Source organism: Dicentrarchus labrax, unplaced genomic scaffold, assembly GCF_905237075.1.
Source record: "Dicentrarchus labrax unplaced genomic scaffold, dlabrax2021, whole genome shotgun sequence".
In the NCBI taxonomy this organism is placed as follows: Eukaryota; Metazoa; Chordata; class Actinopteri; family Moronidae; genus Dicentrarchus; species Dicentrarchus labrax.
Genome location: NW_026136719.1, coordinates 11,804,669 through 11,831,880, shown reverse-complemented (window position 1 = coordinate 11,831,880; position 27,212 = coordinate 11,804,669). Strand labels below are relative to the sequence as shown.

Here is a 27,212-nt window from a genome sequence, read left to right as displayed (position 1 = left end):
CGCACACCAGAGTGACTTTACTGTGATTTATTTAAGAGCGAACAACGCGTTTAGCTTGCAGCTTCGTCAGGTTCGTTCAGTCATTATATTCATAGACATATTAATATCTAAATATGTTTGACACAAATAACCAAGAACAACAGCATCTCATATTACAAGAGCTGCAAAGTAAATTGAAAAATTTAATTATTCTGCATCTACTGTGATAATCAATCTTTTAACTCAGTTTTCAAGCAAAAATGACAAACATTACCTAGTTCTAGCAGTCTGGGTTTGCTGCTTTTTTATGTGAAACTAAATTGAATATCTTTGGGTTTTGTCAGACAAACAATTTGAACATGAGCTTATAGGCTTATTTCATAATTTTTGTTACACAAAATGATTAATCGATTAATTAGGTAAATAACTGGCAAACTAATGGAAAATTATTGTTATTTGCAACCCTAATACCAGCCATAACATTTCAAAAGCTCTTGATTATTTACTAATAAATTATTGTAAAACTTTCTAACACATGATCTTACTATTCCTCTTCTTTCCCAGAGGTCACAGCAGCAAAGCCTGGAATATAATACTGTCGTAGTTTAGGCGAAGTTTGCTACTTGCTCTTTCAAGTGGTACTAAACACATACAAAATGCAGAATTCTGATTGACTATGATGGGTTTTGGAGTTCTCTCGTTCCTTCGACTTGCTATACAGTTATCTTATTTAGCTGTTAACATTGCTAAATGAAAAGGCTACTCACAGCTGGCTTGATGCTGCATTTATTATCTCTTCTGCAACCCCCCACCTTAACACCTTTCTCCCGCCCAGTCCCTCTCACTTTGCTTCTCTTTTTTTTTACCCTTTCTATTCTTTCATGCTTTTGTTGAAATAAACATTAATGACACCTGCAACATAATGACTTAATTAAAGGACACTGGCTCTCTGTTTAACACAAACAGACAAATGCTAAAAGGCAAGGACAACATGCGCTTAAATGGCATAGTAAACAGAATGTATGTTAGGTATTTACAGTGGTACACAATGTGTTATATGTGTGTTTGAATACTGAAATCAAATGAAGGTTTTACACGCTATTGAGCAGTTTCAAAACAACAATCTGGCTATGTAAGCTCTGATGAGAGAAAATCCACCAGCATTAAACTCAATATGTCAATCACTTGTATTTCTCTGTTCAAACGGATGCTTTACTTAATGTTAAACATGTGAAAATGACTGGCTGGAAGAGAATAGTGTTGTATTGACAGAGAGGGAGGCAAAGCAGCGGGCAGTCAGCCACTCTGTTCTGCTTCACTGCAACATGGGAGGGAGGCCAGCATGGACACACACACACACACACACACACACACACACACACACACACACACACACACACACACACACACACACACAGATGTAAAAACACACATACATGTACACACGGGCATGCACACACTTGGACAAATGCACACACACACTGGTACTCTCTCTTCCTCTTGCTCTCTCGCTCTTTCCTACACACACAAACACACAGACGCACACGCACGCACACTCACTCTCTAGAACGCACACACACACACACTCACACAGTGCAGCAGGTGAGGTGCCAGCACATCACAGCGCTGCCATTTTTCAGTGTCTTGCTCAGGGAGAAGCGCTCTGACATTTTATGAAGCACTCTGCAGAAATCAGCAGCTTGTAATGGCGGCTGGACTGTCACTCCTTTCCACTCTTCACACTCCCTCTATCTCCCTTCCTCACACTGCTTTTAAGATATTATCTCCCTTGATTAGCATAATCTAATCAATTTTACAAAATTGGCTTTTAATTACAAAGAACAATCTCTTCCTCTCTGTTTAAGCTTTAAATGCCTTTAGTATTTGAAAAAAATGGCAAACTGAGGCAAGAAGTAAAACACCAGTGAAAGGTTAGAAAATGCTACCCATCAAGTGAGAAATTACTAAGACTGATGGATAAAGGGTATGAATGTCAGCGAAATCAGGAAAAAATACAAATCATTGGGGTTCATTTTTAAATTGCAGGTTTCTCTGAAAGATTTTTTCACATTATGAATCAGCAAATGCCCCTACATTTGAGGCGGCAAAAAAAGGCATTTACACGTGTAAATTTGAAAGCAGCTATTTTCTCACATCTTTAATTTGACCCTTGGTATCATAGCTGCTTATATTACTGTACGTGCTTACTGGAAAGGCCTAATGATTAGAAACCCAGCTGTTAAATATGTCCTCTGCATAAAAACAAACAGGGATCTATAACCATGATTAACTCTCTGGCATGTTGTTGTGCCTGACAAGCTCTCTGTTGAGCAATGATTAACAGCTACTGACTCTACAAACCGCTGCTAGCACATTAACACAATGTTTAGATTAGCCTGCCCCTCATTGAAGCCATTACTGCTGTAGCTAAGCTAACAGTCCTCTTCGGAAGCTGGGCAGCCGACAGCCTGTGGCTCGACAATTTACAACGATGACAAAGCTTGGCAACCATGCTCTAAACTCTTCCCCCAAAGTTTCACTCAGGGCCAGTATATTTAAGAGTAACTCAGAATAGTATGCCCACGGGAAAAAAATGTGATTCAACTTGAAATATGTGGGAAGTGTCGAGGCCAAATCTCTCAGTGTAGGCTACGCTATAAACCTTAAACTAAGCCGATTTCATTAATGTGACATTAGCATTTGTAATGAGAAAAGGGGGAAAAAACCCTTGGGACATCTTTGTACTGTTACCAAAACCACACATCCACATGCATGCGCATGCCCACGCACACACACAGACACATTCACACATACACAAGCAAACATAAACACATAAGCCGCAATATCAGGCACTAATTTACATCCATATTACACAAGAATGACAAAATGCAGCCAAAGCACAGAAGAGAGAGAAAATAGTAGTATTTGCGTAGGTATGAAATATCTCAGCTTAGTCTCTGTAAACCAACTGTGACAGTTAGTAAATCTGTTCGACCCTTACTGATGAACTGAGCAGATAATTCCAGACAAATATAGCCTGGCATTCACTCCCACTCCACCGCTCTAGACAAAAAGTAGGGGAGGAAGACTGTGTCAAGAGCAAATCTTCAACAATCTCATCTTTTTTTTTTTAAACTTGCCAATACATGTCTACGGTACTCCCCGAGTCTGAGCTCATGCGATGTGTGACGGCACTCCTTGTTTCTTCTTCGACAAAACAATTGCATATATTAAGCTGACTTGTCCCTTGCTAACTCCACAGCAGTCCTGGCAAGCATCTACATGTTGATTTGTTGGGTAAGTGACTGTAAGGTTTTCATTAAGTCTATATCGAGCAGCACATTTCCAAATTGACCAAAGTAGCTTTAGGGCCTGACCAATGGCTTGATTAGTTTAACTGTTGTTTGTGTGAGTCAGTGAAGGTAGGACCTGAAGATAAAGCTGAAAGCCTAGATTTTAACTAACAGTGAGATAACGCTTATTGGATATGGAAGAATGTGCCACTTTTATGTTTCTGACTGGGAAACTTTCATGGTGCATTAAAGGTCCAGTGTGCAACATTTAGAAGGTAAGATTGGCAGAAATGGTATTGCAGTGTTGATAAAGTGTTGAGAATGTAAATATAAATTATATGGCTAAGTATAAAGTGAACATTTGAATATTTTATCTTAGATTTCAGTTTCATCAGGATAAATCTTCATATTTGAACACACACAATATAAAACATTGAATAGTGGTGGGGGAAAAAAACAGCAATAGAGACATTAACTACAATGATAAAAAAGAAAAATGTGCACAGCATAACAATGACACATGTCCCATGAGAGATGTGATTGGGTGAAGGTTATGGTGATCATAAACAGTAATCTAAAGCCACTTAAACTAGTACCAGCTGTAAAGAATAGCTTTATCAGTTCATGATTAACTAGCCCATTTATAAATGTATCCCAATGCCATATAGGATAATAAGAGGCAACTAGCAGCTTGTATGCCTTTCGTTTTAGTTTGTATCCAAAGGATTTATCAAGTAAACTCATCATTTTCTTGCTAAGCACTGAAAGTTTACTGACTTCAGTGATACGAAGACTTGTAACGATGTTTGCTGCCCCAAATAATGAAAGTGGTCTATAATCACAGGATAAAAGCGGGATTTACAAGACTACAACTCTAACAACTTAGAACGTTTTCAGAGCGGGTGACATGCAACAAGTCAGAATTAAACCGTAGACGTTGTGAATACTTGGTATGTATCTTGGACCACTAGAGCATCAGGATACCCTAAATACAACATATTTCACCCTCATAAGCCTGTAATTGTGCTAATAAAATATCTTGCTGAAAGATTAGTGTTCTCTGTTTTTATGACAGTAGAAGAAATGTGTTGCAATTGTTATGTAACTTGCCAAAATGCCTACAGCTGGCAAGCATGTAACTAGAGCAAAGCCCCTTTCACTTGTTTCCAAATGTTTAGGTAATAAATTAAAGCATGATGCCAATTCAGCATGCATCAGGAATAATAAAACAGGTCACTATTAATCAGTTTAACTTTGAGCTCCACTGATCCATGCTTGTTAAAATATTTGTTTAAGTAGATTTTTGTACTTTGATTGTGCCAGAAAAGTGTATGGAGGTGCGTTTTTTTATGCCACACACACGCGCGCACACACACTAACACACACACACACACACACACACACATTCACCACATGCACTGGAGGCCAGGCGAGTGGCAAACCAATGCCTGTTGAGATTTTACTCCAATTTTCACAACAGAGCGTCACTATATACCACAATGCAAAGTGCAAAACCGATGATGATTTGCAAGAAATGTACCCCAAGGCCTTAAACATTGAGCTCAGACACTAGGTGCACAACTAGCAGGGCAAGGTGGGAAATTAAACAGATAAATATGTTGAGATATTTCAAGTGAACAACATCCAAAAACTTACACCAAAACTGTTACACTGTGATGTTAACCATGCAAAAATAGTAAGAAACTATATGACACATATACAGGACCAGTGTGTATGTGTGTAAAGAGTCTCTGACTAGGCTTATAATGAGACCAAGTCAAGGAAACCCACAATTCAGTGAGCTGAGATTAAGACCATAACTGTACAACATGGTGGTCACCACAGTTTGCCTCAAGACATGCATAATGTTACTTTCACATGGTTTGTTCTTTCTTTCTTTCTTTCCTTCTTTTTTATGTCACTGTGACATCTGATTCAAAGCAGTTCTGAAAAAAGCAAATCCCAAAAGATTCAGTAAATGATGTTCGCAAAGTGAAAATGTCACTGTCCAATCCTTGCGTTGTTTCTGTGCTCCTGCCTACCTTTTCGTCATTGTCAAATGACAAAATGAGGGCAGGATATATCTAGCAACACACACAGAATATTACATCTGCCTGGATTTTCTTTTCACAGTCAAGAGAAACTTAAATTTCAACTCAATATTTTACATGGATGACAAACTGATTTTATTCTCAGCAGTTTGATGTGTGATAAAATATGATACTTTTGCCCTTACATACAGAATAAAAAGATAATAAATGGGTGTCATAATGGGAAACAGCTTCACTCTGCCATTTTGCCTGTATCACCTTTCTGCTGCTCTATCCAGGACACGTTTTCTCCCCCCTAGGGGCAAATGTAGAAGACCCTTTTAAAAGTCCAGCTGTGCCTTGAAAAGAGTTTGTCACACCAGCAATGGGGTGCTTTAAAATGCTGTGCAGAATATCTACAAAATAGAGCTCATTTTTTTCTTGTGACATGGCCCTATTTCCTGTGTCACCACACCTCCCCTGTGTGATTTCATATAAAAGTCAAAATATTTGAGCCGCCATTGTTGACTGTGTCAAACCCAGCCTTGACATTACTGCGCTGCAATCGCACTCACACAGGTGGATACACACGTGACCAAATACACACACACACACTGAATTACCTGTGTTAGACTGAGCTTCACCGTTGTGTCACACTATCTTTTCATGTGAAACTACATCCACTGGCCCATCCTCTGGATCCAAACACTTCCTTATAAAGGTGAACCAATCACAAGGCTTACCATCAGGCCCATTTTGTAACCTGATATTTTTAAGGAGGAGCTAGGCAGGGAAAAGAATAATAGCTTTGGCTCTATGTGAGTGTATGCTTGTGTTTGATGTGTGTGTGTGTGTGTCTGTGCCTATGTCACGACGAGTGGATTCCTTGTGTGGTGAGGCTGAAACCAAAGCTGCCTGGGCCTGTTGTTGATAGCCGTGTCTCACCCACTCACTGCCCCAGAGGGAGTCAGGACCAAGACCACTGCTCAGGGTCTGTCTGTTCACACACATGAAACACGGGCTTGGATTACACAGGGCTCAAATATGACTCATCCCAAGGAGAGGGGGTGGAGGAAGGCCCTCTCTGTTGTTTTGCGCACACACACACACACACACACACACACACACACACACACACACACACACACTTCCCGAAATGATAGCTACATCACAGACTCAGAGAGGACCTTGTGGTTCCACACACCTGCCAAAGACAGATGTTAAGAATAAATCAGAGAGGAAGCTCAGACTGAAGAGAAGCTCCACACTGCCGTAACTCCACTAACTCACTACACAGTACACTAACTGGAGAGCAAACAGCTGCACATGACAACACACACCAGTGATGAAAGTAACAATAGCATGCATGCACCTGACGTGCATACAGAGAGAGGCTACATTGTGGTGGGAGAAGAAGTATTTTCCAGCTTGCGTCTAACAGGCTCAATTCGTATTTTTGTGTTTTTAGCTCTGTTTTGTTGCTGTGTAACCAACTCCTCTGGAGTTGATGGTTTTTAAGTGCAATTGTTCTGGAAGAAGTCGAAATCCTCCAACAACAGACAAACAAGTCACAACAAGGCTGAAAGCAGTGTGGGCGGTTTGGAGAGGAAGCTCTTTTTTCCGCTGCTGACTAGGTGAATTTCATGATTTCTTCATTTAAATATAGCCACACTGGGTTATGAAGGATCAACATGCGCACAAAGCCTGCCCTTTAAGTAGATGTGTTGCACAATGATATACTCAAAAAGCTATTTTAGGGGACTGTGACCTCTAAAAGCATAATTCAAACACTAACACAACATCATCCTACATCCTGTCAGTCAGTGTGGCATACTTCCTGGTTCCAGAAAGCATGTGTCATGAAAAAGAAAATTCAGATGTATCCACACAAGAGCGCAGCTTTAGTCTATGCTGGCAGCCATGTCTATGGACATGTTTTGTCACTTGTGTTTTTTTTTAGCCTTTGTCGTCTAACAGGCTGGGAGAGGCAAAGTGGTCTGTGTAAGAGAGGTGTGTGTGCATGGTATGCATGTGTGGCGTTTGTGTGTGTGTGTGTCATAAACAGACACCCTTCACGCTCTGTGGCCCTGAAACAGGATAAAACAGTGAGTTAACCAGCAGTGCACTGACATTATCTCTTCTTTGCTGTCCTAGAATGCCAACCTGCTGTGAAACTCCAAGTATGTGACGTTCTGTCACACCACATAATGTGTCTGTGTGTGTGTGTGTGTGTGTGTGTGTGTGTGTGTGTGTGTGTGCCAACTCAGGAACGAAGGAGTGAGTGTGGGAGTTTTGCTTTGTCTTTCTGCATTTAAGGCACAAGGCCAAGTGTGAATGTCTAGGTCTTCTACTTTATAAATCTTCGGATACTATAGACCATGAGGACTGTGAAATTATTGTTAAAGAAGTCCAAAAGAAGGCATTTAAAAAGCAGCGAACAAACAGCTTTGAAATTAAATCTGCAACAGAAACATGACGAATGTGTTGACAAGGAGTGTCAGTGGATATTTTTTTTAATCTTTGATCCGAGAAAGTTTGCACCCGTCTATGCCTACAATCACTGGGCAAAATAAAGCCCAACTCTGGCCCTTGTGATGCCGATGAGTCTAACATCCATGACTCAAGAGGTCAGGCAGCCCATCCATGCTGAGCATTAGGGGTTAAGGGGATGAAACCAAGTGTGAAATGTGAGAAGACAAGCCAACATGGTTTCTCAGGCAACAAATAGAAAGGCGACAAACATATCTCTGTGACTGTGAGGAACGTGAGGTATGTTAGGGAAGAAAGACCGTCACGTCATCCATGATTCATATAAGAACAAGATGGAAAAGGAATTAGAGTGGCTTTTTGAACTGGCAGACTTTAGACATGTTAATCAGTAATAGCCTGTTGTACTTCAGACCGGAGGAGTGTGATCGCATTGGTGTGTGTGTGTGTGTGTGTGTGTGTGTGTGTGTGTGTGTGTGTGTGTGTGTGTGTGTGTGTGTGTGTGTGTGTGTGTGTGTGTGTGTGTGTGTGGGTGTGCGGCTCTGGCAAGTCCAACCCAACTTGGATTTGAGCTGGTTGAGGCAAGAGAAAGCTCCAGACCAAGAGATAATCCATCTGGACTGTTTCCTTACAAAACATATGGAAAAATGCAGAAGCTTTTTTTCCTTTTCCGCCCACAATAGCTATTAATATCTCACACAGAACATTTGCTCATGTCCCACTAAGGACTGGAATTCCTGCTGAAACACAGTCATCTTGGAGGATTAGAAAGAGGCAGTCAGGCATTTTCATGTACTCACCATATGTATTTTCTGTGTGCAAGGATGAGCAATATAGTCGCATAAACATATATAGTCACTAATGGCTATGCACTCAGCATATTCTTCTGTCTCCCCCCCTCCTTCTCACTCTCTCTCACACACACACAGATTTAGGTAAATTGAAGTGACGTAATCTGAACCCTCAGACACGACATGACTTATTCCGCTCAAGTCATTTAAACAAAGATAGCCTTTCTTTGCAGCTTTGGAAATAATTTACTCTAATATCAACAAGGACCCCTAAATAATCACACCAACTACCTGACAGGAATTGTTCACAGCAGCGCCAAAAACCTGTGTTAAAATGACAGCGCTGTAAATTGTTTTAATTATAGCCGACACAGATAACAGCCTGTGGAAACATCAACCTTTTCTTCAAGCCCTCTGCAAGATCCAAACATACAGTATTCCCTGGAAAACGTGGTTTGTTGTATGTGTCTATGAGGGTGAGTGTGTGTGTGCACGCGCGTGTGAATACAATATTCATTTTGCTGCAGGAGGACAATCTATGCATAACAATGAGAGGCGCTAATGAAATCAGCCATCAACCTGCGATACATACATATTAAAGCAGGACCTCAGAGTGTCATTCGCTTAGTGCATCATTTGTTCCCACTCGTTTTTTTCTCTCTGCCACCTGACCTTTAGAGTATGTACCCCCCCTCACTTCGCATGCTAAAAATAGGAAGTGTACCTGCAGTATTGTGGCATTATGCATATATGCATGTGTGTATGCAGCATTACATGGACATGACAATACATTTCAGAAATTCATACGTGATTGATTTATGCACCCGCAGCAAGAAAAATATGCTCTGTGTGGATTTTAATATGGACAACTAATGTTTGGTTGTCAAAAGTTTAGGAATCTAACACCCACTTTTAACAGATGACGTTCAGCATCACAAATGGTAACCACTGTCAGAGCTATACCTTCAGTATAATGTCATATCATCCCAGCTGCCACGGAACAACGCTCCTCCCTTCCCTCTAAGCATGCTTCACAGCACTGGTCTCTCTCTCCCTCTCTCTCCCTAACCCCCACCCCCACGCTGGCAGGGAAATGGATCCCTCCACCTGACAGTGGCCATTTTGAGCCTTCTCTCTCCTCTCCTCTCTACTCCTGCTTCCTGGTAAACAATGGGAGAGGGATAATTGATCAAACAGCCAGGGAACCCTCCAAGCAGGGGAAGGTCACTGCCCGCCAGCCTAACTCACTAAGGAGGGGAGGAGGAGGGGATGGGGGTGGGGGCAATGTGTGTCAATATGTGTATGTGCATTTCTCTTTTTGTGTGTGTGTGTGTGTGTGTGTACATGCATGTATTGCATGTATGCATGTGTGTGTGACCAACTGTTCAAAAAAAAGACACAGAGGTGAAGACAGACAGAAAGTGGTACGTGTATAAGTGTGTGTGTGTGTGTGTGTGTGTGTGTGTGTGTGTGTGTGTGTTGGTGGGGGGGGTCCTCTCTGACGCTCTTGAGCTGCCATTTTTCTTCCCTGACAAAGACTCCATCTGCCACAGAGCCATTTGCTGCCTCCCGAGTCGGCAGAGCATTCCACACGCCGTGTTCACCTTGATGTCACCTCTACACGGCGCACGCCTTGCTGACGCTGTACACACACACACACACTCTCCAACACACAACAGCACATTTCTTTTCCTCTTGTATACGCACAGACCTATATGCTCATTGTCTCCCACTCACAAACAGACACACACTTTCGGTTACTATCTTTGCACTTTCTCTTTCTCATATATACACATACACACACACACACACACACACACACACACACACACACACACACACACACACACACACATATTGAGTGTGTATGTGTCTAGGCAGTGGCCCTCCCTCTCCTCTGCATGGCTGATATCACTGTGCAACCATCAGCGCTGTGCATTGTGGGAGTGTCTGTTGGGGCAGAGAGACGCGACAGGGGCTGAGGGATTCACACGCCTCTGAAAGACAGCCAGAGGGAGAGAGAGAGAGAGAGGCAGGAGGGGAGGGAGGCAGAGAAAGAGAGAGAGAGATACGGAGGGGGCCGGTAACTGGAAATGAGAGATGGCATTTTAAAGAGGAAGCTGAATTTCACCTGCAATTACCGTAGCTCCGGGGCACATGGCTCGGTTAAGAGACATTTCATTCCAAAGCCACCGCGTATAGCTGCCGCACTGAGCCCTGAGAGGCGCATAAAGAAGGAGGGAGACAGAAAATAGAGCGGTGGAAAACTCTCCTCTGCCCAAGATGGCCCTCAGCAGATGCAGTGATGAAAGAGAGGAGGCAGCCAGGGATGTAACTGGTAAATGAAACCCAGCAGAAAAAGGTGGAGAGGAGAGAAGAGGAAAGGAAAGTAAAAGGAAAGGAAAGGAAAGGGAAAGAAACAAGGACAGATAAAGAGACAGAAAAAAGAAAAAGGGTATCTTATTCAGCAGGCCCCAACTTGGCCATCTGCACGCCAGACCAGACAGCTGAACTGGGCCTCAGAGAGCACACAAACACACAAACACATGCACACATACACACACTGAACAAAGAGCAAATAGAATCCAATAAACACTGATACTCACACTCTCACAGTTAAGTACAGGGAAAGCTGGAGGTGTTTAATGATTAATATAATTCTTAGTATTCATTCTCCTCTGAAACCTTGCTCTCTCTCTCTCTCTCTGTCTCTTCCTCTCACTCTCTCAGAACTCGAAATGGAGCTGTAATGGTTTCCCCGAGGCTCAATGTCCTGGCTAGTTTCACCAGGCACACTGCTGTGTTTCATAGGAGAAGTGTGACTGCACAAATACAGTAATGAGCCCTCACTGGGAGCTCTGGGCCTCCTGGCACTGCTAATGGCTCCTCTGGACTGCAGCTGTATCCAGGCTACAACCTGGCCTGGACGACAGGCCCTGAGATACACAGGCCCAGCAGGGACAAACTATTCCCAGCCACAGGCACACATCGTATTCAGAAAACCAGGTCCATAGTGAACTATGTGTTTGGTGTGTGGGTGTTTGAAGTAGGGGAGGAGGAAAGAAGATCTGGAAAAAGGGGGTTAGGGGGCAGGAAGCTTTGGAGTATGTCAAGAGACAAGAGGCCATGGTAGAGACTGAGACCAAGGGATAAAGACAGTTGAAGAGATGTGGTTTGGCCATAAACCCAGCAGATAGACCCAATAAACCTGGAGGCTCTCATAGGGCAACAGCTGGCGTCGGGTGAGAGTGGAGAGAAAGTGTGTTTGTGTGTATGTGTCTGTCTGCGTGTGTGGCCTGCTTAATTATCTCCATAAAAGAGGAACCACCCCACAACACTTACATGATTGAAGTACAGAAATTAATAACAGCTTGCTAATACTAATTCTACTAATATTAATTACTAATAAGTCATATTAACAAATTAAGTGAGGCTTTATCTATATATTCAGTAAAAACAACAGTAAAACCAGCATGGAACAAGCAACAACATGAAATGCAAAATGTAATTGTATACTAAACAAGCAGGTTTTAACCTTTAAACCCAATAAAGCATGTGACGGATCCATTATTACAAACTTATGTTGAGGGGCCAAGTACAGATCAAAATCACCTTGCTTTATTTTAGGCAAAATACTTTTAAAAAAAATACTTATACTTAACAAATGACATCTTCATAAAATATTTACTTTGACTGAACATGATGTGATTGGTTGTTTAGTACAAGTGTAAGTGAGGGCAAAGCAGGCCTGGTCATCTCTTGTTTTCAAACCTAACAGTGAAATAGGCATTAGAGCTGAGCCCAAGGAGCTCAAATTGCAATCCCGTTTGTGTGAGGCTAAAAGGTTTGTGATGTATGGGGTTTAAAGGTCTACTCCTAATGTTTCATAAATTACTGGCATGCAATCATGTTACATTATGACACCCAAAACTCAGCATTGTGTGTCCAACATCTGCCCTTTACTACAACAAACACATTACACCACACACACACACACACACACACACACACACACACACACACACACACACACACACACACACACAGATCGCTCCCATTGTTGCCCTCTCTGGGAAAGCTCACAGCTTGGGTTCTTTAGCTCCTGTTTTGTCTGGCCCTCCATTCAAAATGGCCCCCTCATGACCACGCACATTATCGTCCGGGCAGGCAGCCCCCGAGTGGACTGAGGCTCCCTGGGTGCGAGCAGTGATTCATAGCACAAGGGTCTGTAAAAGAGCAGCCTCGCCCCACGCTGAAGCCCTTCATAGGGACAAGGAGAGCAGAGGCTGTTTGGCAATGTGGGTGAATCAAACGTCTGGCTAGAGGACTGAACCCTGTTGAGACCACGCGGGCCAAGGGAGGCAGAAGGGGAATGGTCAGTTTGTGTGTGTGTGTGTGTGTGTGTGTGTGTGTGTGTGTGTGTGTGTGTGTGTGTGTGTGTGTGTGTGGAGAGAGAGAGAGCGGGAGTGGGAGTGAAAGAGACAGAGAGACATGGATGGGTAAGCCCAAACTAATGCTGGAGTGTGTCTGTTGAATCTACACTGCTCCCTATCCTGAGGACAATCTTGCAGCAGCTTTTTAACAATCTTAGCTCCAAGGCAAGTACAAAGTACTAAATGTTTAGGCGTTATCTCTAACACTTCCCCAATCTAACAGAGCACCAGTTTAAAGGGCACTGGGAAAAAAGACACTGCAAGAAACAAAGAGGGCTCATGAATAAGAGCTGAAAAATGATAGTAGTTGCTAGGATTGATGAAACCCTATTCAGGTTTTGTGACAGGCAGCGAGACACACAAATTCTTTCCCCTCAGGCTAGTAGGTGTAATTTCCCCTTCCACTGTCACAAGAGCCATGTAAAAAATTATCTGCAGCTCAATGACTGACTGCTTCAAAGTAATTTGTAATGTACAGCATGTATGCATAAATCTATCTATCTATCTATCTATCTATCTATCTATCTATCTATCTATCTATCTATCTAGTCTTGCAGATCGAGACACTCAGAACAGAAACGCTGGCATGCTTCTCCGTTGTAACACGGTGGGATGCGGATGGAAATGCTGGCCCCACAGGACACACACATACACGCACACACACACACGCACATAAAGAGCGGACTGCTGTGGGGCTGACGCAAGACTATCTCTGTCTCACGTGTCTCTCCCCTACGGCCGCCCGCTGCTCCTGACCTTCGAGATGTTTTTCTCTCTCCTTCTCCCTCTCCCTTTATTCCTCTCTATTTCACACTCATACAACACACACACACACACACACACACCCTCACTCACTCATGCACACACATACAGTCTTTTCTGCACACCTCCCAGTCACTCAGTATTTTGTCATTAAAAGGCATTGCATTTAAAGCTTGGATCAAGCAGATGGGGCTGCGTAAGCATTGCTGCTCCTTCACGCAGCACCTTGGCTTAAGTACAGATAGTCCACATGCATTACAGCGTTCTCACCTAAATGCATGCACATAAGCACACGTGAACACACACATGCAGATGCACAACCTTCCTGGAACCGGAGAATCAGCCCGGTTGTGGATGGCTGCTTCATGTGGGTACTGTGTAGCTCAGTTGTGTAATGCTGATCTGATGTGGTTGAATACCTTAAGACATGCTCTACAAAACAAGAACGCCAAACAGCAGACAAAGGTATCATCTCTTAACAGAGAAAGCATCCTGGTTAGTCATTCTTATCCTAATATATAGTCCTTTATGGAAACCAATGGTTCGTGTTCTAGTGGCAAAACTCTGACAAAAATACTCACATAAAGTTCAATGGGTTCATAACACACACAATTACACACACACACACACACACACACACATACACACACACACACACACACACACAAACACATCCGTGAATATAATATAATTATATCTACGTGCCATTAGAAACATTTCTCTGTCTTTCTTTCTCTCACTCTCAACATTTGCATATTCCTTTGGGTGTTTGAGTTGAGCAGCTCTTTCCTTTTTCCTTCTCTTGTCTTCCAAGCAACAAATGTCAGCTAATTACACCATAGCTGTTTGGATGAGCTCCATCTTTCCCTGTGCTCTGCTGCGTTGCTCTCTATGGGACTGCAGGAAAAGTCAGGCAGCCAAGACACCAGTTAGGAACAGCTAGCGGCAACACCCCCTAGAAATTGATTCCCCAAGAGAGAACTCATCAATACTTATCATAAATGATACAACCAGCTCGCATCAACCTGCGGGGGATGTAATGTATCATTCACAGCCAGAGATGAAGTAGTAACGGTTAGACCTGATAGAATCAGGTCTGGTAACACACAAGGCCAAAGAGCCAGTCACAAGCGAAACAGGTATTTCCCTGAGCTCTGCATTCACTAAAAGCCTTCTTATAAAAGATCCCATTTCATCTGGTGACACACTCGCAGGCACAAGGCCATCAAGTCAGGCAAGAGAGAAAAGTGCAAGTCATTGTCTGTGTGGAACAACAAACTGCCACCTTGGTGTGTGTGAAGTGAAGCCTTGAGGACGTAGCCGCGCCCCTGAGTACAGCCAGCTCTCACACAGAGACAGTGAGAAAACAGAGAAAATGAAAGAAAGAAAGGAGGAAGGGACGAAGAGAGTAGGGGATTGAAGCTGCACATAGCAATACACAGAAACAACTCAACAATGCAATGCAATCCAAGATCCTAACCTAGAAGCACTGTAGGGCACAGTTAACAACCATTTACATTCAGCGTTGGCTCTGAACAGATAGCAAACTCAAAGGATGTTTATTAGGCGCGTACGTTTCAGACAAATATTCTGATTAGAATGGGAGAAATCTAATTAATTGCTTGATTCACTGAATGAACCCCGAATTTGTAATGTAATCATAACAACTGCTTTTCAAGGGGCTCTTGTTAAATTTAATTGGGGGAGAAAAAAAACATCCTCTTTCACTGAATGAATGAAAATCAAATTAGGCCTGAAACTGGAGGAGTCTGCAAGTTTGTTCTGGCGTGCCATAAAAAAAAGCAGAAGTGGGTAACAATATATATTTTAAAAAGGCACACATCAACTATTTTGTAGCACACAAACATATACCAGGGGCAAAGAGGGGAAAAGAGGAGATGAGAATGCTCTTTAGTGTACTGTGTACTCACTGTTAGAGATATCTTCAGCTCTTTGACATAACTGCTGTAACACCTGGAGAAAAAGCAAAAACAAAAGATCACTGTGGTTCAGGTTAAAAATACAATCTGAGTCAGAGGAATAAAATGTTTTTCATTCATTCAAAGCATGCTTTTATTTATATGATAATAAAATGGTTAGATTATAATCCAGTATTGTGATGATTCTGGAAGTTTTCCATTTGAGAGCCTGAAGAGGATGAAGCCCTGAAAACTACCTGGATATCAAAGTTACAGTTACACAACTTAGTATTTGGGGTTTTCAGACAAATCAAATCGAAAATACAGTGACGTCGGAACACAGCTGTGGCTACATACACACACAGAAAGATATTCACGCACACAAAAAGTCTCTTTTTCCCCAAGCCCTTTCTTGCAAAACCTGTTTGTTAGAAATGGATCTAGACACTGGAGCTTTGAGAGTGAGGATATTTTCCCCAAACACAAGACAGTTCTTGCAGAGAACCAAGCCTTACCAGCGTTCTCACGCCCATCTCTCATGCATTGTCTCTAAGGCCCTCTGTGCTCTTACAGTCTGAGCCTAATCTAAGCAGCTCACCAAAACAGACGCCACCCTGCTACGTACAGTATATCATACTACAGCAAGCAAACACACACAGATTTAACAACTTTTATTCACGCTAATACACACTTCTTCTCAAACTCTTGACTCTGTTGAAGAGTTTTCAGCCACAACGTTAACAGTGTCAGTTATAACTTGTTCATACAAACTTCAAGTCTCTTAACACACACACACACACACACACGCAGACACAAGAAAGCAGGCTCTTATAGACATTTCCAGACACACCAACACACAAACAGTGTTATAGCGTGTGTGGGTAGCTATCTAACAAGGTTTTGTTGACAGTAAACACATCCATCTGGTCAACAGCAACAGAATCAAGTCTGGTGGACGCTTCATCAGCACGAATGTTACAATCATATATTTCCAGTTTTTAATTTAGAGACCAAATCTTGCTTGTTTAAAAGAGGCCTCATTTTGATTGTTTGTTTTTTTTAAAGTAATGACACTTGTTGGAATGACTATCATGGTAAGAAAATAGCTATACTGCAGTCCATGACTCTAAGTGATTTTGGTATTTCTGGATGCCCTCAAGTCATGTTAAAGTCTGTGGCACATAATGCAACGCACATCTGTCATTACAGCTCAATTTATCAGTGAACAGAAATCACCAAGACTGGTGGTGTTGATTATAACCGCACTCATCGAACTTAAATGGTCCCCTTCATTATCTACACTGTTACACAGAGAGACAGACAAACACACACACACACACACACACACACACACACACACACACACACACACACATACACACTACAGACACACACAAATACTTTGATAACTCATCGCAGTGATAATGATAACAGAGAGCCAGGTAGGCTGAATTCATCTTCAGCTTTTTCATAAAGGCCTATTAGTGGATGATTAAAGGATCTCAGCTCATAGGGCTTCAGCACAGAAAATGATTTGCCAGCCACGAGGCAGGTGAATTACGTTGGATAAGAAAGCCAGTGCTGTCTGCCATCATTTGCCTGACTGAGAATCAGGCTGTTAGTCTATTAACCTCATTTTACTGTAAGATCTTCCTAGTTTTATATCTGTGGCAGATGAATAAAATATCACAAAAATATTACTTTTCTCTTAAGACTTTCTCTTAACGCCTTCTTAAACTGCAGTGTTTGCAAGGGTATTATGGCTGCAACTGACAATTATCTGTCTATTATCTGCGGATTGTTTTATCAATTAATCAATGAATTATTTGCCGTATAAAATGTAATAGTAAAGTAACAAAAATGCCAATTAAGAGCTTTAAAAAGCCCAAGATGACATAATTAATGTGTTTGTTTTGTCCAAAGGACAATCCAACATGTTAAGATATTTATTTTACACAAAAAGGCAGACAATCCTCACATGTAGCTGGAAGAAGGAAATGTTTTTGCTTGAAAAATGACTGAAACAATTCATCTGTTGTCAACTAGTCTATCAGCTAAAACTATCTTAATCAACTTTTAATTTAAAATGATTATGAAAATGAAGATGTTAACATCATATAACAGAATAAGAATAAAACATGAAATAATTGCTATTACGATTTTACCATTTTATCACACAAGCAAATAGAGATAGAATACGTGTATTTATGTTTTTGAAAGCTATTTGTTATTTCGCATTACAAATTGATACAACAAATTACTGCCCTAACTTATGTTAGTGAACTTGTAACAATCAAAATATAATTTCTATAAAAGCCATAATTACTAAGTAATTTCCATCTAATTAACTTAAAAAGGGAAAAAAAAGAGAAAAGAGAAAGAAACTGAAAAACAGGAACTATCTGCAAAGTTATAATTACCTGCATTTACACTCCAGGCATGCTTGCACATGGACAGTGTACAATTTAACTGTTATGATGTCTCATTGAATTGTCTTGTTTGGTTTCCCTAATCTACCCCCCTTTCCTCAGCCACACAGATGTTGACTTTACTTTAGAATTCATACAGCAGCTCTCAGGCAGGATCTGACTTTTTTACCAGCCACAAAAAGAACAAAAAAAGAAAGAAAAGAAAAAGAAAGAAAGAAAGAAAGAAAGAAAGAAAGAAAGAAAGAAAGAAAGAGAGAAAGAAGGAAAGAAGGAACGAAAGTCAGTCACACCATGTTTCATGTGAGCCTTCTTTACAAAAACTCTGTATTTGAGCATGGAAAACAAGTGTACTCTGAAAATACACATATTGAGATTGGCCTAAAATCCCTTGCTTTTTAATATTTGATGCCTTGTTAGAAGAGCGACACTGGTGAGGTGTTTGTCTCTGTTGTCTCTGTTGATCTCTGGCACACCGGGCCCTGTGGGAGTGAGCTAGTGAGACTTGGCCGCAGACATTTTCCTGAAGCCCCCAGAACAAAACAGGCAAGTCTTGACAGTCTGTCCGCCACCGAGTCGTCACACAATCAGTTGCAGGAAACCAATCCCTAAATAGCAGTGATTCATCTCTTCATCACACACAATGCCAGTACACAGTGCACAAAGAAGCTCTCTCTCTCTCTCTCTCTCTCTCTCTCTCTCTCTCTCTCTCTGTCTTACCCTATCTGTCTCAACCCCCTTCCCCCCCCAGTGTGGTCTCTCATGCTGCTTAAAAATAAGTGCTTCTCCCAGCTTTCTTTGCCCTGTGATTTACTGACAGTGTTTAACTGCAGGGCAGCATCTTTTATTGTTACATGATCTGGGGCTGAAAGCTGACAAAATGGAATCTCTGTGCAAGTACCTTTGTATGCGAGTAAGTGTATGTTCAGGGCAAAGTAAGGAGCGGGTGGAGGAATAAAGAACTTGTGTGAGAAACGTTTGTCTAAGTGCAATTCAAATCCTCCCAGCATCTCGGCGGTGTGCATGTGTGTGAATATATGTGTGTGTTTGTCATTCTACTAAATGGTTTCTTCCTTGACTTGATGGAACAAGTGCCATCTCAAGGGAACGGGGTACACCACACACACAAAGTAAAGCGCTTTGAGACTGGCGAGAAGCTCAGAACATTAGTCCAATCCATTTGTTGAGAGGTAGAATATATATTAAAATACCAGGCTGGATTGTGTGCCTCTGTCTTTTGTCTGTGTAAGTACACATGTTTTTGTGTTCCCGTGATAACTCTTCTCTTAATGACAGAGAGCCTGTTGCTGCATTAGCCAATCCACTTCCTTTTCTTTGCAAGATAAATTTCATTCAGATATGCAGCCTTGCTGGTGACTGTCCACAGTTTGAACTTGGAACAGTGATATCAGTACAGTATGTGACCAGATCATCACCAGTGGATAATCAGGCTAGCGCAGGCCTACACAACAGGTTCAGTATATCGTTACAGCCTTGATGATCCATCAAGATGACGTGTGAAGGTCAGAGTAGCCGTGACCAACACAGCTGTCACATCTCTTCCCAGCACCCTCTTGGCTAACTGGCCTTCCAAAACACTCAGCACAAAACATGGCCAACTGGGGAGCACAGGGGCCAAGGCCAACAGAACATGCCTATAGCCCAGGCTGGACTCGTATCATGACATGATTACCCTCCACACAATAACACAAGATGTGGCGAAGAGGTGAATCAGAGCTGTTTTGGTGTAATGACATTGCAACTATGACGAGGAAACTGTTGGCATAATGTGCAATGAAAAACATTATGACATCTATTAGTATTGGCTTTCAAAATTTAATTCTACACCCAATATAGCCACAGTTTTAAATGACTACCAGCTCTGTTGTATGAGAGGAAAAGGCAACAGAGGAGCTGTGTGGAGAGCAGATGTGACTCCACTTTGATTTCAATGCCTGTGTGTGTGTGTGTGTGGAGCTTCTATTAAATGGATCTGCTGTCTCCTTGATCAAGGGAGTCAATAAAGGGCCAGTCCTGTCAAACCCTCAGGGGTGAGTGTGTATGCACATATGTGTCCGTGTGCGTGTGTGTCAGAGTGTGTGTGTGTGTGTGTATGTGTGTGTCCGAGTGTGTGTTCATGTGTGTTATGGACAGAATTTGAAGTACTCTGACAGGTGAGTGATTGAGTGCTTTCATTTCCCTCCAGCGAAGAGACATGCACACACAAACACATATGGATTGCACACACACACACACACACACACACACACAGTGCACAGTAGAGGATGGAGAGAGCAAAAGCAAGAGAGAGAGAGAGAGAGAGAGAGAGAGAGAGAGAGAGAGAGAAAGCTGTTGTTTCCTAAAGGATGCTGCTCCTGCCTGCATGCTTAAATTAGCTCTAAATGTTTGGATTACACACGGGAGCTCTCACAGAGGATTTAGCAGCCATAGCCTAGAGTCTGGGGTGTGTTTGGATGTTTCCATCTACATCCAAGCACACACGCATGCACACACAAAAAGTGACCAGATCAAAATCACATGTCACTCAAATATCACTCACTATATTCTATAAACCCCTTGGCAACAGAACATAAGCTACATCAATCTAACTCAGACAAAAAATGGGGAGATGCAAGGAATATAAAAGCAACATTCAGCTCTAAATATTGTAAACAGCAACAACACACACTATTTCATTCATTAGGTTTCTGCTATGGGGGGACTTTTTTGAGTGCAGTCTTGGCTTCTGTTGGTGGGGGGAGGATAGGATATGCTAGCAGACGTAGAGACAGGGAGAGAAAGGAAGAGAAAAAGAGAAGGGGAATGAGGGAGGTCAGCGCCCCCAGTCTCAGATAAAGGCCCTCTCCCTCCCTTCTGCCTCGGCTTTCGAAGCCCCTGCCAGGATCGAGAGGCGTCTCACGTTACAGCTGTCTCTCAGTGTCATCGTTCAGAAAGAGAGAGCGCAAGCGAGAGAGAGACAGACAGAGTGAGAGAGAGACAGACAGACGGAGAGGGGGAAAAGCGGGACAATGCCACAGACTAAGCGGGCCTAGGCTATTATAGCCGGACAAGAGAAAAACAACAACAGCAGCAGGTTCAACTGGATGAGGAAGCCTTGTGGTTTGGCTGCCTGGTGGGTTTTTTAATAAGTGATGTTAATGCAGCATACATTTTCACTACCATGCGCAAGCGTTTCGAAATCACTTAAATGTGCTTTGACCTTTTCAAGACAAATTATTTCGAAATGTAGTGTGAACAGAGCTAGTCAGATCATTTCCTCTACACCACCTGGGACTAACTGAACACTCTGACAATTTCCTAATAAGAAAAAAAGAGAAATTCACTTTTAATATCTTGTTTTTTATGACCAGAGAAAACAGAGAAAGAGAAACACACTACACTGAGAGAAAGGGATGGTAATGACTGTAAGACTACGTGCTATAGGGCTTCTGTGGATTAGACATCGTTGAGTCACCTCTCTGCACATGAGTATCCACTTTTAACCTTAAAATGCTAAAAACAGCAGCTTGTCCCAGGTCCAGTAATGACTAATCCAATGACTGCTAGCATTTCTGCCTCCACTGCTAACAAGGTATAAGGCCATGTAGGTCAGTACTGAGTTAAGTTAAACTCAGAGTGAATGTCTTTTCCCTTAACTTTTTCTGGAGAGAAATAAAGGATGCCCATGAATTCTGAATGAATTTTTACTCCAAACTGTAGCGCTTACACAGCGTCACACCGGGAGCTGATTTTACAGTGTGGCTTACATAAAACATGGTTCTGAACAAATACACATATAGCTATTGCACAGCTCAAAACTGCTTTCCTATTTGTTTTTCTCTATCCTTGTCATTTCTCATGGTGTTCAGTAGGAGTTAAATATTTAAAATTCTGGCTTAGCTTGGAGCAGGCTTTGCCAGCACAGCTAAAATAAAAAGCCTTTGTGGCAGCAGTGACCAGATTTTAAATGCTGAAGAAGATCAATAAATGGGGGCTGTCGAGGCGCAATCTCATGCATTTGTGTCTTGTGTGTGTGTGTGTGTGTGTGTGTGTGTGTGTGTCCTGTCCCTATGCGTAAATGCCTGTGTTCTGACAGCAAGTGTGTGTATGTGTTTGTGTGTCTACGTGCATCTTAACACCCACCAAGGCTCACAGCTCCCCTGCCTGCTACAAGCTATTCTATAGAATCATCAAGAACCCCACTGACCCAGGAGGCACACCAATAGAGAAACCAATATCATTCCTATTCCCACATCCGAAAACGTCTTCCTATTTCTTTTCCATTCCCGGTATCCTTTTCCCATCTGAGCGCAGCCAGCATGGGTGAATTCTAGTGAAAAGTGTAAATACAGGCCCCCTGCTACAGATTGAGAATGTCAAGGTGTGGTAAACATCAAACTAAATAGCAGGTTTTCCAGACCTCATTGCCATTTCCATAATCACGTTGCTGCTGAAACAAAATGATGGGCACTTAGACGAGATGGACCGGTAGCGGAGAAAAATGACAGAAAACACTTTGTTTGGTTTTCTTAGGAAAACAAATCCCTAACATCATGTTTATGCTTTTCCAGTCTGGTTCAGCTAATGTTAAGAGAGCCTGAATGTCTCTGTTTCATGAAGCCAAATAACACTGATGTGAAGAAAAGAAATGCACTCATGATGTTTTTTTTTTTTGTTTTCTGTCCCTCTAATGTTTTATAAAGACCACATTAAATGGATGCTTTCAGCTCACATAAAGTGATAACCTTCTTTGCTATGTCTTTACCACATGAATATGTGATGGAGACAAACAGTGAATTATTAGGACTTGTATGCATACTGTTCTATGGTTCCACAAAACAAGAAGTACATCTGTAGTTTCACCTCCTCAAACAAAAACAGCCCCGAAGTGGAAAAATCATCAGGACCTTCTGAGACTTCATTAAAAGAAACTAGCCTGGACTTTCCAAACAAGGCATCTCTTTGGAGGGGAAAATCAACCTTTTCACCTTGCTGGTGGAAAAACAGGCATCCCAACGAGACAGAGCATGCACAAACAACCTTGACTTTCATCAAGGAAATTCTCACATTGAATGATAAATAGAGGCCCAGGGGACGAACAGCAAAGAAGCAGCTTATCGCCTTTCCCTCCCAAATTTGGCTGCTCTGTCTTCTGTCTCCTGAAAGTCAACACGGGGTGACCCACTTGCACTTTACACTGCTTATTGTTTGGTAATTAATCCACCATATGTAATCCACACAGAAATGTAGAGACAACTAAAATGGGTGTTGAGTTGTTTGGTCTTAATTAACAGTTGAGGCTGTTTGTTTGTTTCTACAACATGAGGCATATGTGCCATATCTCATTAGCTTCGTTTTCAAAATATAGAAACATTTCTCATTATAAAGAAAGGCAGACATTTATGGTCAGAGAATATTTGACAAGGCTCACCTTAAAAGTGGCTGTCACTGAGCATGCACTTTAGACAATTATTTGTGTACCCTGATCATTATCAGGACATCCAGTGAACATGCAGTGTTACTAAAATAGCAAGGTAACATAAGGTTAGGTAGATCATCTGAGAGCTAACCAACTTTCCAGCTGAGAGGACATTAACCTGCGAGGCCATGTAAACACGTATCAATAAGCGAGCTGCCTGCATGTGCCTGTAACACACAGGACAAAACAGTAGACCAAGACAGACACACAGCAGCGCCGATTTGATCTGTAACAATAAGAAGCATTATCAATCTGATGCCTAGAAGCTTTTAGGGCTTCTGCTAAAATGTGGCTTCTCCTCAAAGGACCATTAGCCCTTTTAGGATTAATGTCTACTACAAAAACATCTGTTAAAAGTTTGTACATTATTTAATTTGTCAGTACTGTTTTTTGTGTGTGTGCATACACGTACGTATGTAAAAAACTAACCAAGGCGGAGGGATGAGGAAATATGGTCAGGACTCTGTCTAACATTAGTTCTTGAATCATTATGTTAACACAGAGCAGACCTCTACTTCCTCTCTAAATTTCACAGCTCTGTGTCAGCGCTAACATGCAGAGATTTGACAGGGCTCCCAGATGGCCATTATTATCAATAGATTGTTTGTAGGTCTAATTAATCTCTATCTAAATTAAAATTTCTGACATCAATGCCATGAAATATTTGGGTTAGGAGTTATCCACAGCATGACTCTTAAGCACGTTATATAGACCATAAAAAAAGTATCTTTTGCGTGGTTATGTCGATGCAAACGTTAAATTTTTCTGTCATTATCAATTTAGTCTTCAGCTGTCATGCCCAAGGCCTACACCATTTACATTCTAAGAAAACTTGTCACAGAGAAAATATAGTACATATTGTAGCCCAGGGTAACGTCGTGAAATCAGTTACAGGCTTAATCAGTGACAAACTCACAGTTAGAGATACACGATACTTGCATATTTACTAAAATGTATAAGAACTGATCATTTTTGCCAATACCGGTACCAATATGGATATGCAAATAAGTTTATAATTCTATTTTAAATGAAAATGAACTCCTCAAAATACTGCTTGATTCATTCATGTCCCGATTTAAGACGTAACACTATAGTTTTAAGGTTTCTGCAATCAATCAATGGGAGGAGGACACTTTTGGTGTATTTTGGTAAAGCATTTACTTTGATCTTGCACTCTTTCTACAGCGGGTGAACCTTTAAATACCAACTGTCAAGTGGAGACGTTTTGGTTAATATGAAAATGTGGAGATCTACTCAATCAAAAGTTTCTAGAAACACAAGAAAGTAGCGTATTAGCATTTAACAGAAGTAATCTGATATGGAAAAAATCAATTGAAGTTCACACTTACGCACTTCTAAATAACAGCAGAACAATTCTAAGGCCAGACATCATTTTGATACCACTTCTGAGTGATTCTGAGATATCTTTAAGCAAGCGTTGCCTCATACTGATGACTTGATCAATATATCATGCACACCTAATAAATCCCACTTCACTTCATTTTCAAAAGAGCGCAAACTATGGGTTTCCTCCCACAAAAAAAAGATAGTCCCATATTCAATAGTAAAGGATTATAGAGAATACAGCCATGTGTGCACATGGGATTGTCTTCTCAAAAGCTGTCCAAGTTCTGTCAGATTCAGCACCCCCAGACACAGAGCTCGTGAACCTAATTTCACCTAATCAGCTTAGTCAATAGCAACCGTTTGCTGTGACTTTGGTAGACATGCAAATAGGGCTTAACTATGTCTATCCTTAATTCCTGAATGTTCAAGTCAAGCGGATGTCCCCCTTTATCTCTTCAAAAACAACAGTTCCAATTTGAGAGAGAAAAAGAGAAGCAGAGAAAGAGAGAGAGAGAGAGAGAATAAAACTCCAGCCGTGAGTTGATTTTTTCTTTTTCTTGGCCTGGCAAGGAGAGACGTCTCTGATTTGAGTGTGCTTGAGGTAGCACAGTGTGCTTTCATTTCAAACCAACATGGCAAACAAACTCTGACAGATTTGTTCCCCTTTTTTCACTTTTGCTCTTGCTCACTCTTTCTCAAATTATGGGAAAACACACTGCACAAATATATTAGCACTTCTTGTTGGTTTTGTATGTTCAGCTGCGACACTTGCACATACACGAACGTACATACGAACACACACATTTTCCAACAAAGCTGCACAAAATGACAGTTAAAATAAGACAGTTGTAATAGTGGTAAAAAAACTGAGAGACACTGTTCCGTTTCAATTCACTGATACCACTAATGGCTTCTTAGCAGCTCCATGAAATCAAGCAGCTGTCATGTCGATGCATCAGCAGTGAGAGGAGGGAGAGCCATCCCCATAAGGACAGAGGCACCGCGCCTTCATGTTTGGCTAAACATCTGCTCCTCTGCACTCCAGCTTTGCAGCAATAAACGGGCAAACAAAAGAGGTGGGAGGTGAAATGATCAGATTTTCCATTTCAAAGCATTTGTTCGGTTTGTTTTCTTTTCCCCTCCTCTTTCTTCCAACTGCTTACAGGACATGGGGAAGAAAGTGAGATCCAAGTTTTAACTCAGAGGGACAGAGCAAACGCACAGGCTAAAATAACACCTTTCGTAAGATGGATGACAGAAATGAAATAAGGTCACCATTTCTTTCTGCTAAGAGTCTCCTGTCTAAACTGTTGCAAACCAGTATTACAGCTCAGTCAAAGGGGGGTGATTCAATGCCTGCGTGTGTGTAAGAGATGCATGTGTGAGCGTGCACGTCTTACACTTGTCAATCTGGCAAATCTATCAAGCTTACACCAATTCAACTTTGTGTAAACAACAGCACACTTGTTTGCAGATAAATACCTTTTTAATCACATAATTATTTCAAACAACTTTGAAATTCAAAGGATGTCTAATCACTGTTATTTGGCAGTGACATCCAGTTAAATTTCATTCTGACTGTTCTTCCCTTAATAGGATTCTTGGTAATTAATATCCCTCCTTCCTTCCTTCCTTCCCTCCTCCTCCTTCCTTCCTTCATTCATTCAAGCACAGTCACAAAGATAAACATAAAGCAGCACTGAGTAAACTTAGAAATCACATTTAACAACTCATTACGTTAAAAATAGCACAGGTACTTTTATTTAATTGCGTCTGTGTCAGAATACCACCACGTCCACCTGTCTCTCCAGATATCACCACCCCGACATAAAACACTACGTCACTTTATATTAGCTTCTTTTTTTTCTTTTTTTTTTTTATTAAAGCAAAGGTCTCGTCCGCAAACACAAACTAACCCCTCTGTAAGATTAAAAAAAAAAAAAGCTTCAAATCATCGCTGACAACCTATAAACCAGCTTCAAGCTCTTTCTAAAACCCGCAGACAGGACGAGATACGCGGTCTCGTATAAAACTTTGGTAAAACTTGCGGAAAAAAAGAAGAAAAAAACGTGGATCCATTTCCTTTTAAAGTAGCCTCTCTCTCTCTCTCTCTCTCTCTCTGTGTGTGTGTGTGTGTGTGTGTGTGTGTGTGAGAGAGAGAGAGAGGTAGGGGTTGTTTTTGGGTGTGTGTGTTGGTGGTGGTGGTGGTGGTGAGGGGGGGGACGAATTTAAAATAACCAAGATGGCGAGTGGCTTGTTGTTTTGG

The 27,212-nt window shown here is 41.6% G+C and overlaps 1 protein-coding gene across 13 annotated transcripts in view; it reads right to left on the bottom strand.

Moving 5' to 3' along the window:
* baz2ba (bromodomain adjacent to zinc finger domain, 2Ba) overlaps positions 1 to 27,212 on the bottom strand; it is a 65,447-nt gene that overhangs the window by 37,098 nt on the left and 1,137 nt on the right. For all 13 annotated transcript variants that reach the window (XM_051378291.1, XM_051378296.1, XM_051378303.1 and 10 more), the window contains exon 2: positions 15,707 to 15,749. The gene's annotated coding sequence lies outside the window, so the exon portion shown is untranslated. The remainder of the gene's footprint in view (positions 1 to 15,706; positions 15,750 to 27,212) is intronic.